The sequence below is a fragment of the Capra hircus genome, chromosome 5 (genome assembly GCF_001704415.2).
Source record: "Capra hircus breed San Clemente chromosome 5, ASM170441v1, whole genome shotgun sequence".
NCBI classification, from domain to species: Eukaryota; Metazoa; Chordata; class Mammalia; order Artiodactyla; family Bovidae; genus Capra; species Capra hircus.
Genome location: NC_030812.1, coordinates 113,193,961 through 113,211,479, shown reverse-complemented (window position 1 = coordinate 113,211,479; position 17,519 = coordinate 113,193,961). Strand labels below are relative to the sequence as shown.

Sequence of the window (17,519 nt, the reverse complement as noted above, 5' to 3'; positions counted from 1 at the left end):
TTGTGGGGTTCCCCTCTGCTGCCAGCCTTTGCTCACTCGTGACCCCTGCCTGGGACACTGGGTCCCTCCCCTCCTCTTGCCTGCCCCCTCCCACAGCACATTTCTCCTTCAAAGTCCTGTCTCCTCCACCTTCCCTCTCACTCCAAATGCCCAGCACCTGCCCAGGGGAAGGGCAGATGTTTGTTCAATGACCAGTGTTGAGAGAGACAGCCTGGATGAATGAGTGAGCTTGTGAACAGGATGTCAAACAGAACTCTTTTTGTTGTCTTGGGATTGCAGCCAAAACCTCAAGGCTGGATATGATCCTCCATTTGGAATGAAAGCCCCCAGGTACCACCCAGAAAAACTTACTACTAAAAGCAAGCAGTACACGCCAGGCTACCATCTCCCCAAGTCCCCACCAGGCTAAGTTTAGATCTTGATGGAGACTTGTGGCTCCTGCCTTGCTCTTCGGGTGGGGGTGGGGTCCCTGGACCCCCAGCCATGGGTGGGTACCAGAGGGACCACCCGTATAGGTAGGGACCTGGGAATCTGCCCGCAGGGCCCATGAGAGAGAAATAGACAGTGAAGGGCGCACACAGAGAGCTGTCTGCACCCCCAGGTCTGGGCTGTCCCAAGGGATCCCCAACCTCAGGATGCGCCCTGCATGTGATGAGACCAGGTGCCTGGGGCTGGGGAAGGCAGTGAGGTGGGCAACCCTGGGGAAAGCCCCCTCAGAAGGTGCCTCCTCCCTCAGGCATACCTGACCCAGGCCTGCCTTAGCATGTCTGCAGAAAGCTGAGGGTTCTCTCTGCAGAAAACACCCCCTCCCAACATACACACGATTTTACACCCAACTTGGAGGGCATCAGAAAAAAATCAGAGTTTCAGAAAAACATCTATTTCTGCTTTATTGACTATGCCAAAGCCTTTGACTGTGTGGATCATAACAAACTGTGGAAAATTATGAAGGAGATGGGAATACCAGACCACCTGACCTGCCTCTTGAGAAACCTGTATGCAGGTCAGGAAGCAACAGTTAGAACTGGACATGGAACAACAGACTGATTCCAAATAGGAAAAGGAGTACATCAAGGCTGTATATTGTCACCCTGCTTATTTAACGTATATGCAGAGTACATCATGGGAAACACTGGGCTGGAGGAAGCACAAGCTGGAATCAAGATTGCCAGGAGAAATATCAGTAACCTCAGACATGCAGATGACACCACCCTTATGGCAGAAAGTGAAGAAGAACTTAAGAGCCTCTTGATGAAAGTGAAAGACGAGAGTGAAAAAGTTGGCTTAAGCTCAACATTCAGAAAACGAAGATCATGGCATCCGGTCCCATTACTTCATGGCAAATAGATGGGGAAACAGTGGAAACGTGGCTGACTTTATTTTTTTGACTCCAAAATCACTGCAGATGGTGATTGAATCCATGAAATTAAAAGATGCTAACTCCTTGGAAGGAAAGTTATGACCAACCTAGAGAGCATATTAAAAAGCAGAGACATTACTTTGCCAACAAAGATCCGTCTAGTCAAGGCTATGGTTTTTCCAGTGGTCATCTATGGATGTGAGAGTTGGACTGTGAAGAAAGCTGAGCGCCGAAGAATTGATGCTTTTGAAGTGTGGTGTTGGAGAAGACTCTTGAGAGTCCCTTGGACTGCAAGGAGATCAAACCAGTCCATCCTAAAGGAGATCAGTCCTGGCTGTTCATTGGAAGGACTGATGCTGAAGCTGAAATTCCAATACTTTGACCACCTGATGCGAAGAGCTGACTCATTTGAAAAGACCCTGATGCTGAGAAAGATTGAGGGCAAGAGGAGAAGTGGGCGACAGAGGATGAGATGGTTGGATGGCATCACCAACTCAGTGGACATGGGTTTGGGTAGACTCCGGCAGTTGTTGATGGATAGGGAGGTCGGCCGTGCTGCAGTTCATGGGATCGCAAAGAGTCGGACACAACTGAGCAACTGAACTGAATGGGAGGGAATCCTGGGATCATACAGACCTGGGTTAGAATGGGTCCACCTCTAATTACCTACGTGATCTTGGGCAAGTGGCTTAGTGTCTCTATGCCTCAATTATCCCCCCTGTAAAATGGGCATAATAACAACACCATTTGCCTCAATACGGCTTTGAAAACAATTAATCCAGGTAAAGTGCTCACAACAGGGCCTGGTCCAATGCTTTTCAACTGCCATCCTCTCCATCACCATCACCATCCCCACCACCATCATAACCATCATCAGCATCACCATGTCAACAGCACAACCACCACCATCAGCAGCACCACCATCATAACCACCGTCATAACCATCACCACCACCACCACTATCATCACCACCATCACAATCTCCATCATAAAAAACCCCTCCTGAAACCCTCTCATGGAACCTGGATGAAAAACCTTTAGCCTGCTGCTGCTGCTAAGTCGCTTCAGTCGTGTCCGACCCCATAGACCGCAGCCCACCAGGCTCCCCCATCCCTGGGATTCTCTAGGCAAGAACACTGGAGTGGGTTGCCATTTCCTTCTCCAGTGCACCTTTAGCCAAGGGCAGGGCTTTTCAAACTGCGTTTTGAAGGGTTAAACCACATTTAAAAAAAAAAAAAAAAAGAAGAAAAAGGAAAGGAAAAAAGAACAGAAAACATCAGAGTACAGCATAGCAGGGAAGGGACACTTCAGTTAAATAGATTTGTATTTAAATAGACACCCACGTAAGGGTGTACTGAGTCACAATGCAAAAAAGACAAATGCTTTTCCTACCACAGTTCCTGGTCAAAAACGGTTGACAGCCCTAACATACAGCTCACAGCTCTGCCATTCTGAAGTCCTCAGGCTCTGGGTGCCCTCAAAGCCCCACTTTGGCTGAGCCGGGACAGGGTCCCTGCAGGGGAGGCTGCAGCAGCCTGGAAACCGCTCCCAAAGCCAAGCCTGGTGGTCCCCGGAAGCCCGCAGCCCGTCAGCTTACAAGAAAAGGAGCAACGCCCTTCTGGTGCCGCCTTGCAAACACAGCATCCATTTTTCAAAAACCCTAATCAAATATTTACAAGAGGGGAACGAGACCTCATCAGTATGGAGAGAAGACGTCTGCTCATTCCCATGAGTCGCGGCAGGAGTGGCTTTTTGGAAAAGACACTCAGCAACATATCAGAGGCATCTCAGGCCCCCTGGGAGCCCACCCACACGAGCCCCTGCCTATTCCACCTTCCCTTCCAGCACCCACGAGCTTGCATCTGGGGGTGGCATTTCCCCAGAGATGGTTCTTGGAAACATGTGCCCTCATAATCCTGGGAAGCTGGAATCCATCCCACCCCCAGGGATACCCAAGACATTTGCTCAAGGGCACCCAAGTTGGCATCAGACACCCTGCCTCTGCCCCGGGTGGGATGCTCCCAGACTCTGTGTGTGTGTAAACTGGGATAAGGACGCCTGTGCCCTAGATCTTACCCATTAGAGGGGCTCCTTTCTGCTCGATGCTGCGCCCCACTGGCTGACACAGAGGGCAGGGAGAGAGGGTGGGCGGGAGGACATTTATGAGAACGGAAGTACCACCACCACGAAAACACACCTCCAGATTTCCAGGGGCGCTGTCACTGGGAAATGGGCAAGTTCTGGCCTTGACTGAAATTTGGGGAAAGCAGACAGTCAAGTCATGCAAGGGACAGTCCAGAGGAGATGCTCTTCAGGGGGTCTGCAGGCTATTAGCAGGCCTTTCCTGAGGGAGGCCAGAAGTAGGGGCCAGAGCAGCAGGAGAGGCCAACTCTTCAGAGACCACACTCCCCAGAGTCCGGAAAAGCCATGCGTATGTGACATCCATCCAGCTTTGTGCCATGGGAAGAGACGCCAAAGGGCGGTGGGTGGCACTTGCCCTTCCTGACAGTGAAGTTGGCCCAGATTCCCCCGGCATCCTCAGTTGGTCATTTGACCCCCTCTCCTGGTCCAGCGGGGCCTTCTGGGATCAGAGGTGAAGTTCAAGGCTGCCCGGGGTTCCAGACAGAGGACAAGGCAGGCAGGGGCTCTCGGGGACTGTCATCCAAGCAGCCAAGCTCCAGCATCCCCCACCCACCCTGGGGGCAGCTGTGGTCCGAGGCCCACAAGTGTGCCTGAGACCCTGGTGCTGCCAAGACCATGGTTCCCGGCCCCAACACCGCTGGCATCTCGCCCGGACCCACAGCCTGACTGCCCCCAGGGCAAGGAGCCCCGATGTCACCGTCCAAGACACATCACAGAGCCCAAGGAGCTCGGGCGGATCAGAATTCCGACTGAGTGATGGCAGGCGGCTTTATGTCCTGAATTTCTGTCTTTCTGTTCTAAAGTAACCATTGGAATAATTTTCTTACAGAATGATAGTTGCCATGACAACCAGAGCAAATTTTCCTTTTCTGAAACAGATGTCTCATTTAGTTGAAAATTAGAATGTGAACAAACCCATGGGAAAAATTAATTCAAACTTTAACAGAGCGCTGAATACAATGTAATCTCTCAGAGGTTAACCCCTTAACAGCTTTTTTGTGCGCTTATGGTAACCTTCGAATCCCGTCTAATTAGGCCCGCTTAGCCAATATAAATGACCTCCACATGGCCAATCATTTAACGGTTTCCCCCTGAAGTGTGAATTCTGGGCTCCCTAACAGCAGGCGGGAGGGAGGCGATACTTGTCTGTAGAAAACAGCCTGCCCTGCTCTGGTTTTTCCATCTCCCCAGGTAAGGCACACACCCCTGGGAAGGGGGTGTACCGGGGGCCATTTAATCAGCCACCTCAACTCCCGGGGATGCTGGGGTGTGGGGCGGAGGAGGTCCAGGGTGCCTTAGGTACAGCTGGACCCGGCAGTAAACCCAGGTCAGGGCGCAATGCCTGAGAGTGGAGGGCAGGGAAGGGGCCCCTTACTGGAGGGTGTCAAGAGGCCACTGGGGTGACACCCGCACCGGCCAAGCTCCAAAGACTCTCCACGACCCCCAGTCCTCACGCCCATCCCAGGACGCCTCCACGAGCCCCAGGTCCTCACGCCCATCCCAGGAGGCAACTGCCGTCACGGCCTCATTACAGATGCAAAATCTGAGGTTCAGAGAGGTTTTGAGATTTGCGCAAGGTTACCTGGTGGCATGGCGAGGACTCCAATCCGGACTGCGAACTACAGAGCTGGGCACTCCGCCTCCACCCCAGAGCGACGAACACAGCGCCAGGGGCCCTGGCCGTCTGCCTCAGCGAACCCCACTTTCCCAGCCACACTCACACCTTAGCTCAGTCAGTCCTCAGGACAGAGCTCTCGGGAGGCCCCACTTGAGAGATGAGGAGACAGTGCCACAGAGAGGCCAAGCAGTGTGTCTGAGCACACACAGGAGGCTAGATCGCCTGGACCAGGGCTCCTGGCTCCTGTACCCTGTGCCCAGTGGGCCACTGACCTGAAGAGGATCCCGCTGCGGTGGCCGGGCCCCTGGTTCTTCTTCCATGACAACTGTCTGCCTGTCCCTCTGAGCAACTCTTGAATGTCCCCTGTCTGCTCCCCTTCTCTGAGCCTGGCTTCAGAGAGAGGATATGCCTCTCATACACCCTCTGACTTCTACTCCAGAACCTTCCATGGCTCCCCATCACCTCCAGGGCAAGCCTGGACCAACAGGGCCCCTGGGCTCTGCCCCAGCCTACCTTCTGGACCGTCTGGCTCAGACTCCCCAGTGAGCTCACCACCCACCAACCACAACGATCCTCTGCTTCCTGAACCCAGCCCAGCCTCTTCCCACCTTTGGGTTTTGGCTCGTACTGTCCCAGCCATCTGAAACGCCCTTCCCAGCCTCTCCTCGGAACCCATGACCGGTGATATATTAAGACCTGAGTCAAAGGCCACCTCCTCCAGGAAGCTTCCCCTGATCACCTCCATCTTCGAGCACAGGTAACCCTTCCTGCTCTGAGCACCCTTGCACTGGCTCCTTCAGGGCAGGCCCAGGTCAACCATCCCTGAGTCCTTCCTGCCCAAAAGATGGCTGGGTCTAGGCGGACGTCAGGGAGGGCTTGCATCAGGTGTGCTTGAATGAATGATGGAATGAAGTGACAGGTGCTCTACCTGGCAGACAGGCAGGTGGGAAGAACTGAGCATGAACCCTCTCCTCCCAGCATCCTCCCAACAGGATCCTCCCCAGAGCCCCTGGAAGTCCTGAAGCCCTGAGATCCCACCCACCCCCCACCCCCCCGCCCCCCCGCCCCCAGGACCAGAAACAGAACTCTCACCATCTGCTGAGCTTCCCATTCTCCCTCCCGCTGCCACAACCTGCCTGGGGGAATTGTGTGCCCATTTCACAGAGGGGGTCTCAGAGGTGATGCTCACATCTTTGGCTCCTCCCGACTCCCCTCCCTCAGGGGCCCATCCCTGCCTCCCCAGGCAGCCCGTTCCCCAGGTGAGGGCCAGGGTGGCTGCCCTGCAGATGGAAGGGAAGAGCCTCTCACAGTGCCCGCTCCCGCAGGACAGGTGGGCTTCCGCTTCCGCCTCTCCTTCTGCAGGAGGAAGGCTGCAGGGACTGGCAGGGACCTCTCACCGCAGAGGCCACCCCTGAGGTCAGACAAGCCTGACAAGACAAGACAAGCTCAGGCAAGATGAGTGGAGCAGGCCCACTCCAGGCCCAGCACGAGTCCTGATCCTCACCTACCCTTCCTGCCCCAGCACCCTCTCCCCCAGAGGCCAGGTTTCTGGGGCCACTTCCAGGGAGCTGGCCACGGCCCCTGCCTCTCAGGTGAGGATGACACCTGTCACTGGCCCACGTGTGTCCCGGGACCCTCTCGGCACCCCAGCGAGTCTGTGCTCCATCCACAGCAAGGGACACCGAGGCTCAGAGGGCGGTGACGTGCCCGGGTCCCCCGAGCCAGTTCCTGCTGACTCCTCATCCCACAGTTGCCCCGGTCTCCCGGGGAGGTCCCGGTTCTGAGGGAGACGGGCACGCCTTGCTCCTTCTCTGCATCTCCCGGGCTGGTGAGTCGAGGGGGCCTGGGGGAGACGCTGCCACCCACCCTGCGGTAGGGCCAGTGAGAGCGGGCCTGTCAGTCACACTCCGCGCCTGGCGCCCACTTACGGCAAGTCAGCAGCGAGGTGAGTGAACCCAAAATGGGGTCCTTTGTCATTGCTAATTAATTTTCCCCACCCTTTCACGCTCAGAGTCATCCATCTTCTGTTTGGCTGGGACTCTGCGGCGGTAAGAAGGCAGACGATGCGTTCAAACATTAATCTCGTGTAGAAGTGCGCGTGTGTGTGTGTGTTGAGGGGCCCTTCTATAAAGAAAACTGTGAAATCAGGAAAGATAAGGACGGGAAAGGCAGAGCAGAAGAGTCTCGTGTGTGAGAGAAGAGCATCTGTGTGCAGGAGTGTGTGTGTGAGAAGACAGAACACACGTGTGCAAGAGAAAGTGTATGGGAGAGGAAGAGAGTGTGTGCATGTGTGTGTCTGTCCTGCATGGGTGGTGTGGGGGCTCTGTGTGTGTATGTGTGTATGAGTACATGTATGTGTGCACATGTGTGACAGAAAGCATATGGGAGATACAATGCGTACATGTGTGTGCCTGTATTGCATGTGTGGTGTGAAGGCCCTGTGTGTGTGTGGCTGTGTATGTGTGTACATGTGTGTGTGTGTGTGTAGTGTGAGGGCCCTATGTGTGCACAGCTGTGTATGTGTGTACATGTGTGTGTGTGTGTGTAGTGTGAGAGCTCTGTGAGTGTACAGCTGTGTGTGTGTACATGTGTGTGCATATGTGATGGTGGTGTGGGGGCTCTGTGTGTGTACATGTATGTGTGCATGTATGTGTTTGTACTTCATGTGTGGTGTGGGGGCCCTGTGTGTGTGCGGCTGTGTATGTGTGTGCGTGTGTATTGCATGTGTGGTGTGGGGGCCCTGTGTGTGTACAGCTGTGTATGTGTGTACATGTGTGTACTGCATGTGTGGTATGAGGGCCCTGTGTGTGTGTACATGTGTGTTTGTGTGTGTATTGCATGTGCAGTGTGAGAGCTCTGTGTATGTACAGCTGTGTATGTGTATACGTGTGTGTGCGTGTATATTACATGTGTGGTGTGGGGGCCCTGTGTGTGTACAGCTGTGTATGTGTGTACATGTGTGTGTGTGTGTACTGCATGTGTGGTGTGAGGGCCCTGTGTATGTGTACATGTGTGTTTGTGTGTGTATTGCATGTGCAGTGTGAGAGCTCTGTGTATGTACAGCTGTGTATGTGTATACATGTTTGTGTGCGTGTGTATTGCATGTGTGGTGTGGGGGCTCTGTGTGTGTGCGGCTGTGTATGTGTGTACACGTGTGTGTGCATGTGTATTGCATGTGTGGTGTGAGGGCCCTGTGTGTGTGCAGCTGTGTATGTGTGTATGTGTGTGTTTGTGTGTGTATTGCATGTGTGGTGTGAGGGCCCTGTGTGTGTGCAGCTGTGTATGTGTGTATGTGTGTGTTTGTGTGTGTATTGCATGTGCGGTGTGAGAGCTCTGTGTATGCATAGCTGTGTGTGTGTACATGTGTGTGCATATGTGCATGGTGGTGTGGGGGCTCTGTGTGTGTACATGTACGTGTGCATGTATGTGTCTGTACTTCATGTGTGGTGTGGGGGCCCTGTGTGTGTGTATACATGTGTGTGTGCATGTATTGCATGTGCGGTGTGAGAGCTCTGTGTATGTACAGTTGTGTGTGTGTACATGTGTGTGTGCATATGTGCATGGTGGTGTGGGGGCTCTGTGAGTGTACAGCTGTGTGTGTGTACGTGTGTGTGCATATGTGATGGCGGTGTGGGGGCTCTGTGTGTACATGTACGTGTGCATGTGTTGTGTGGCGTGCATGTGTGCCGCGTCTGTGGGGTGGGGACTCTGTGTGTGTAGCTGCGTGTGTACATGTGTGCACCTGTGTGCGTGTGTTGGGTGGTATGCATGTGTGCTGTATGTGCTGTGTGGTAGTCCTGTGTGTGTGTGTTAGTGTGTGCATGTGTGCGCATGCACCCAGAGGCAGCAAAGCGCGGGGCCAGAAGGTGAGGAATTTCTTCCTCCAGCCAAACTTGTCGACTAAAGACTCTGCCTGTAAATGCAGGAGACACAGGTTCCATCCCTGAGCCAGGAAGACACCATGTGCCCCGGAGCAGCCAAGCCCCTGCACCACAGCTACTGAGCCTGTGCCTAGCGCTCACAATCCACGTGCCACAGAGCCCGTGGCACGTGCACCCCAGAGCCCGTGCTCTGCAAAGAGAAGCTGCCTCAAAGAGAAGGCCGCACGCTGCGATTAGAGAGCCGCCCTGCCCTCTGCAACTAGAGAGAAGCCCACACAGCAACAAGGGCCCAGCACAGACGAATAAATAGAGATCAGTCTAAACAATCCATCGGCCACCAGTGGTGTATGAGGTTGACAAGTGTCAGATCCGGCGGAGGAAGGAGGGGAACTGACCGCTGGTGGAGGACACTGCTCATCCCTGGGGGACCCTCCCAAGCCCATCACGTTGCCATCACAGGACTGACCAAGGGGGCACTTGGGGGCACCACAGCTTGGGTGGGGCTTGTGGTCAGCCTGAGAGGCAGCCTTCCCAGCTTCCCTTGAACAGACACAGGCTGTTCCCAACTTGGGCTCCAGGTAGGGGAGAGAGGGGTGAACCCAGATTCTGCGATGCTCCAACCGGCAGCTCCGGAGGCCTCACTGGGAGCACCTGGGCAGTGCCCCGGAACGGGGCCCTGGAGCATTTACCACTGATGGGGTTCCTGGGACCCTGAAGTCCAGCCCCGACTGGTTCAGCAGCCTAACAGGGGCTACAGGGAGGATGTGCCAGGGGACAGGCTGGGAAACCACAAGCAGGTCAAGGCTGGCCACCCCCGGAGCCGCCCAAGTCCAGTTCCTGCCTATGGCTGAGATCCTAGACCTGTCGCTTGACTCCTGACGCCTTGCCTCACCCTCCCCCACAAAACAAGGATACGAACAGTCCTGCCTTGTCCTGTGGGGAGTGCCTGGCAGAGTGAGGGGACTGTGGAGCAGCTCTTAGGAAGTCTGCAGAATGAGGGTTGCAGGTCCCCAAGCAGACTAAGAGCCTTGGCCTCTCTTGTCTCAACAGACCAAGCCCATAGCCCATGCTGAAACCATCTAGAAATGCAGGATGGAGTGTAACAAGCACGGCTTAAATGCCCCAGGACCTCCAGCCTCTGAAGCCGGGAATGTGGGTCTTCATGGCTGTGAGGCAATGGGGTGGAGGTTAGTAGGGGGTGTGACCTCAAAGCTGGCCCTGAGAAGGCTTCTGGGATGGCAGACACCTCCACCAGGGAGAGGATGCCTCCCCTGGACCCCCGACCCAGGCTTCCAAGGTGGTAAACCTGCAGTACCCCAAAATTCTAGGCCAGGAAAGGACTGGAAAGCAGTCCCTGGCTGTGTGCACCCACAGGCTGGGGCAGACATGCTCTCTGTGGGGTACCCCCAACTCAGGCTTCCCAGGATCCCCTGATAGAGCTTTGCAGAACATAAACGCCCAGTCGTGTCGGACTCTTTGCGGACCCATGGACTGTAACCCACCAGGCTCCTCTGTCCATGGGATTCTCCCGTCAAGAATACTGGAGAGGGTTGCCACGCCCTCCTCCACGGGATCTTCCCGACCCAAGGGATCGAGCCCACATCTCCTGCATTGCAGGCGGATTGTTAACAGCTGAGCCACCTGGGAAGCAAGAACAAGAGCAGGCAACCTCAAACTACAACACCCCAAACACCTTGGAGAATTACTGCAGAGCCTGAAAAGTCAGTATTTTTTTTTTTTTTGTAAGATTTAAAACATTTTCTTAATAGCAAAAGAGCAAAGGGTTATAGGTGGTTGGAGTCGAGTCCCAGACCCAGTCACTCCTCACTCCGAGCCAGGAGGACCGAGGGTCAAGAATCCAGCAAGGGGCGCAGCTGTCCACACTGGCCTCACTATGGTCACCTACCAGCCTCTGGCCCGCAGGGGCAGTGCGGGCTGCCTCGGGCCCCGCCCCACCCAGGATCCTGTCCCACTCACCCAGCCTTCCCAGGACTTTGACCACATGCTCGTAAGAGGTGCTGAGAAGCAAGGGAAAAGTTAGGAGCTCATAATTTCATCCTCTAATCTTTTTTTCTCTAAAAGATGTATTTCATCAAGTCTTTTAGAAAGCATTTTATTTTGGCAACCTCTCTGTCCTCAGTTCTCGGCAGGCCCAGAGGGACTCTCAGTTACTGTGGGACCTTCAGCCAGTCACTTCACCTTGTGGGCCTCAGTCTTCTCAGCTATATAATGGGGACAAGGGTCAGACCTCCTCCTGGTGGTGAAGGTTTGAGCCGCTGGAGCAGCTACAAGTGTAGAGCCTCTGGTCAGCTCAGTGGTATAAACAGTAACTATGTTATTGTCTCATCAGCACCTCTGGGGCACAGGTTTTAAATTCCCTGGCAGCTGAGTTCCTGTCTGCCCACCCCACCCTGCACCAGGCCTGCTCTGTACACACAAAGAAGGGGGAGCTCAGACTGGGGTCCACCACCAGCCTCGCCCAGGGCCACACAGGCTGTAGGAAGACAACCTCTCCCAGCCCCCATTCTGGGCAGTCAAAGCAGTAGCTGGAAAGGTCTGGGGGTGGGTGGGACCACCGTGTGTTGAATGCCTAGTGTGTGCCAAGCATCTTATGCAAAAGACCTGAATCCTAAGAACACCCCTGCACAAGGGGAGTGCCCACTGTCATTTCACAGAAGCCAAGATCTGACCCGAGGTCACCGCGCATGCTGGCTGTTTGCAGAGCGCCGGCCCCTCAGCCTCCCAGCTACCCACGGCAGCCAGGCCTCCGAGTCACCGAGCAGGATCCCAGCCTGGACGCCCAGCAGCGGCCAGGCCGCCACTTCTCAAAGTTTCCTGTCTCAGCAGGTTTAGATGCCTTCTTTCAAAATACCAGAAGTAATTAGACCAGATGGACTAGCTGCGTGCCAACTTCACCCCCTCTCTCACTCCTTTAAAAAAAAAATCAAGGCCGATTTCAGTTAAATGAGAACAAAAAATGCATCCAAAACCCATAAATGAATACGGTATGTATACGGAATTTTTTTTTTCTAACACTTAGGATTTTGTAACAGCTGAGCTCTTCCTCTTCTTCTGCGCTTGGTTCCCGCTCCCTTCCTCTAAGCTGCTCTGGGCCAAGGCTCAGTGCCCAGGGCCCAGTCTACATCTGAGGAGACCAGAGATGACTTCTAGAAAGTCACGGTGCCCCAGGAGGGTGGCCACACAAGTCTGTGGCTCCCAGGGAGACCATCCCTCCCGCACTGGGCTGGATGGGGGATGCGGTGATATGACCTACCCCTGCCCGCCCCGCCCGCCCCGCCCGGAAGACAGGTCCCTGCTTTCCTGGAGCCTCGACTATTCTGGTCAGGAAAAGAGACTTGAAAGAAATTGGTTGCCAGGGTAATTAAGACAGTGTGGTCCTGGAGCTAAGTGGACTGAAAGGGCAGGAGACAGCCCAGACACAGCTCCCCGCGTGTCAGGTGAGAAGGGCAACACGGAGCAGCCGGGAAGGACGAACTCCATATGCGTGCCGGGCCACGCGGAAAATCCCCAGACGGGATCCCTACCTCACGCCGTCAGTGCAATCACGGCCAGTGGAGCTAATACCTAAACAGAAAAGGCAAAACCGTGAAGATCTCAGATAATGTGGAAACATATTCATGACTTCAAGGGAGGACTTTCTTAAATAGGACACCGAAAGCACTAACCACAAAGAAAAACACAGACCTGTGAGTGCTTAGACTGCTTCCCAGGTGGCTCAGATGGTAAAGCGTCTGCCTGCAATGCAGGAGACCCGGGTTCGATTCCTGGGTTGGGAAGATCCGCTGGAGAAGGAAATGGCCACCCACTCCAGTACTCTTGCCTGGAAAACTCTATGGATGGAGGAGCCTGGTAGGTTATAGTCCATGGGGTCGCAAAGAGTCAGACACGACTGAGCGACTTCACTTTGCACCAAAATTAAGACCTTCTGGTCATGGCAGCCCACTGCTGTATTCTCGCCTGGAGAATCCCATGGGCAGAGGAGCCTGGCAGGCCATGGTCCATGGCGTCGCAGAGAGTTGGACATGACTGAAGTGACTAAACGCACACGGTCCTCGGAAGGCGCCACCAGGAGAGGGAAGAGGCGGGTCGTAGGGGAGGAAGTGCCACTTGAGACATTACACATGATGACGGGCTTGCCTGCCGAATAAAGAATCTCTATGGATAAATACAAAAAGGGCAAACAACCCAATTACTTTTTTAAACGGGCAAAAGACCTGAGCCCATCACAAAAGAAGAAAGCTAAGTGGCCAAGATTCTCAGCCTCACAGGTCATCAAGGGAACGCAAGTGAAGACCCCATAATGATACCAACCCAGCCACCAGATGGGCACAACTTACAAGTCGCACAAGCTCGCAGAGGGGCGAGACAAGTGACTGCTGCCTCTTGGCCCCCACTGAAGAGCTGTGCAGAGGATCTCCGGACCACCCCATTCCCAGGTGTGTGTGTGTGGGCATCCTCATTCAAGAGTATATCTCTCTGTGCACTAAGATACATGTGGGATGTTCATAGTAATGTCATTTATAATGGGCCTATTTGTAGAATGGATAAATAGGTCAGGAAATGTTCATACGATGAAATCCTACACAGCAATGAAAAAAGACCCAAGCACAACTGCACACGATGACACGGAGGAATCTTAAAAACAGAATATTGAGTGAAAAAGGCAGGCACAGCACAACATAGGAGCCCATCTTAACAACATTCAAAAACCAAGCAGAACCCAGCTATCTCAGGATTAGGGTGGCCAGACGATCTCCCCATTAAATTTGAATTTCAGGCAAACAATATATAGTTTTTTCTAGTGTAAGTACATTTTGGTGGTTCAGATGGTAAAGAATCTGCCTGCAATGCAGGAGACCAGGGCTCATTTCCTGGGTCAGGGAGATCCCCTGGAGAAGGGCATGGCTACCCACTCCAGTATCCTTGCCTGGGAAATCCCACAGACAGAGGAGCCAGGTGGGCTACAGTCCACGGAGTCTCAACGAGTCAGACATGACTGAGCAAAAACACTTCCATTTTTGACATTTAAAATATTGCAGAGGGCATACTCAGATTAAAAAATTATTCTCTCTCTGCCTCTGACCATCCTGCAAAGTGGGGTTGCTAATGGTGCCCTGTCATGGGGGGAAGAGCCAGGCTGGATCCATTCTTGGGCCCCCCCCACTTCAGGGGGCCAGGCACCCAATGGCCACTGTGGGCCTCCAAATGCGTGTCAGACAAGAAGTGGAACCACTCAAGTCTGACCCACTGGTCTCCCAAGCAGAGCATCTCTAGGTGGTCATACTTAAAGGAAAGGCCAGTCATGATAACTGAGTTTTCTGTCTGCTTCCTCCTCCTGGCTGACTTCAGTGAGTTCTCAATATCAAGGCCAGCCTGGTCCCACTCCTGAGCTCCCAAGTCCAGCACCAAAAGGACCTCCCCAAGAGCTGGCCAGTGCATCCGTCCACTTACAGAGAATCATCAGCCTCAGGCCCTCTAGGAAGGGGAGAGGTTGGGAGGACACCAGGCCCACCCACAGTGTATGTCTGCTTGCATGCCCCTTGTAGCAGGCAGCTCACCACTCAGCAAAGCCACACTGCCTCTCCTCTGGGCTCCCACCTGTGGGATACATTTCCCACACTGATGAGAACCTGCCTCTTGTCCCTGCTCTGCCTCCTCGGACGACACAGATTGGGTCTGGCCCTCAGCCCGGGGCAGCTTTGCCCACGCGCCCCAGATGCCATCAGTATTAGGCTACTCAGGGCTATCAGTTTATCTGATCTCTGATCCCTGCCTGCTGGAGTTATGATGCTGCTAAAGTTGCCTGTCTTCCACGTGGTACTCAATATGTTAAGGGCACAAGAAAAAGCAAAGGAAAACCCAGAACATCTGAATTTAATAATAATCACCATCAGCTTTGCTGTCTGTCCCCTCCAAGCGGCCATATGCCCAGGTGGCTGGCACCGGGGGCGAGCTCACCCTGCCTCTCGCTCGACAGTTAGTTGGGTGGCGGCGGGGGTGGGGGGAGCGGCGCACAGACCACCTGCCCTCGAATTAGGCAGATTCAGCAGCCGGGCCACGAGGTTCTTCGGCCAGGAATCCCCTCTGGGGAACCGTCAGTGCTCTTCCACCGTGTGGCTTCACCCAGGGGCAGCACAGAGAGGGCGCTACGGCCCCCTCGCTCAGAAGGGAGACAGGCTCACAGAGAAGTGACGTGCTGAGGTCAGACGAGGAGTGAGAGTCGGGACAGTGGGGATGTCCCTGTGTGTCTGGGCCCACGGTACAAGCATGACTGAGCCCCAGCTCAGCACACCCGAGAACGTGAGTGTCCCTTCCAGGCCTTGGATGTAACGTGCCAGGTCCCCAGGGGCTCAGGACACTGGCTACAGGCAGAAAGAGCGCCGGGAGCCCAGGGGGAGGCCACCACCCACCACGGCAGCTGCCAGCCCACCCGACGGCCCAGCCTCTGGCGTCTGCTCTCTCCCTGAGACCCTGGAAGCCACACTCCGCCCCAGTGTGCCCACGGCCCTCTGTCTGGCCCTCGCCAGGGCTGTTCCCTCTGCCTGTCACACCCTTCCCGGGCCCCCAGAGCTGCCTGTATCTATGGCTCTCCCGTGGGGAGCCTTCCCCAACCCCAGCTCCTAGAGCTCCTCGCGACTTTTGTTGAATCAGCGAGTTGGTGGTTGACGTGCCTCTCGTGAGCATGAAAAGCCCGTGACTGCAGGAGCTGCATGTGCCTGGCTCATGGCACACCCCCAGGACAAACACCTGATTGGTGAATAAACTGATCATGAGAACATCACTCTGATCCCCAGATCTCAGTGTCCTCACGGGCCAATAAGGCAGGTGTGAGGTGCATCCTAAGGCTGTTCAGAGAACCCAGGGACACATGAAGAGCATGTTGTTCCACGCCTGGCGCACAGTAGGTCTTCATAAATGGGCATCCAACGTGGAGCAGACCGAAAGTCAGGAAGAACCACCCACCAGGGGCCTGGGCAAGCCACATCCTCACCTGGGCCTCTACCCGCTCTTGCATTAAATGAGGTGATTGCAAGCCTGGCCCTCCCCTGGGGCTGCTGAAGTACTAGCAGGAACATAGCTCCCTCTGTCCTGGTCTCCACCGCAGCAGTAATAAACACAACCAACCTTCAAGGGCTCACTCTGGGCATAGCCTCCATCTGGACAGGCCCACACAGACCTCACAGCCTCCTTATAAGGGAGCTAGGATCATTTTCCCAGACAGAGGGACCAGAGAGGCTAAGGTACTTGCCCAGAGTCACACAGCAAAGAAGTGGTGATGTGCGACAGTTTGAACAGCCCTTCCCTCACCACTCCACTGCCCAACCACGACGGTAGCTGAGATGCCAGTGGGCCTGGCGGCAGGGGCCCGCCTTCCCAGGCACGCAGGTCCCAGGGGGGTAAGGCGGCAGAGGGAAGTCAGGATTAACTCCACAATGCCCCAGAAGCAGGTGCAAGCAACTAGATCACGCAGAGAAACTCAGGGAAACTTCCCCAGCACAGGAGCCCCTATCTCGCCTGCTCCCAGCCCCAGACGGGGCCCAAGGGAACTGGGGTTGCTACATGGAATGCCAGCTCCTGCATCTTGGAATGCAGATGAGATGCCCTTTAGCCCTCCGTCTGTGTCAAGGGCTGTGAACCAACAGCAGCCCAAGAAGAGTCTGAAGGGCCCAGCACGTAACAGTGGTTCCTTCCCATCTCCTCCGCCTATGGAAACACCAATTCAGTTCCGTTCAGTCGCTCAGTCGTGTCTGACTCTCTGTGACCCCGTGGACTGCAGCATGCCAGGCCTCCCTGTCCATCACCAACTCCCAGAGTTTACTCAAACTCATGTCCATTGAGTCGGCAATGTCATCACGGAAACGCCATGCCTCCTTCAAATACCCCCTCCCACAGGGAGCCCTCCTGGATCTCACCAAGCCCCACGCGAGGTCCCTTCTCTGTTCTGCAGCCCCTCCCACTCCCACAGCCTGGGGCTGGGCCCGCCAAGGCGTGGGGTAGAGGTGCGCACCCATCTAGGAGGAAGGATAAAGGTCAAGGAAAAGATGCTCACCCCTTTCAGGCTCTGGGGGACCTGCAACTAAAGGGTCCAAAACTGCTGGTTCTGGGGCCACAAAAGGCAAAGCAGAGACCAGGGGCAGCTGGAGTACGCTGCAGCTGGACCCCAGCAAGGCCAACAGCAGCCTCATCCAGGCCTCAGCAGCTCTAGCATGTGGCCTGGAGCTGGCAGAGGGGCCACAGGGCTGGCCTGGCAGCCTGGCCAGGAGCCTGGGGAGCTGCCTGTCAAAGGGGTTCTTTGGAGCCCAGCTGTGGGGCTGCATCGAGCTGCTCTGGGTGGGACGGGAAGGATGCTGAGTGACGCCTGCTGCCCCCCGGCCCTGCCGTGCTCCATCCCACATGCTGGGCTCTGGGCAGGGGGAGGGGGGGTGGCTCCACACAGCAAAGAACAAGAATGATGTCTCTGTTCATGGAAAGTTTGGTGCAGCCACTCGGCTCAGCT

The 17,519-nt window shown here is 55.0% G+C and overlaps 1 protein-coding gene and 1 non-coding gene across 2 annotated transcripts in view; one reads left to right on the top strand and one right to left on the bottom strand.

The window, feature by feature from the left end:
• MPPED1 (metallophosphoesterase domain containing 1) overlaps positions 1-17,519 on the bottom strand; it is an 83,753-nt gene that overhangs the window by 10,391 nt on the left and 55,843 nt on the right. The window lies entirely within an intron of this gene.
• On the top strand, positions 12,727-12,798 carry TRNAC-GCA. Its single transcript has one exon. It is a non-coding gene; the product is annotated as a tRNA-Cys (tRNA).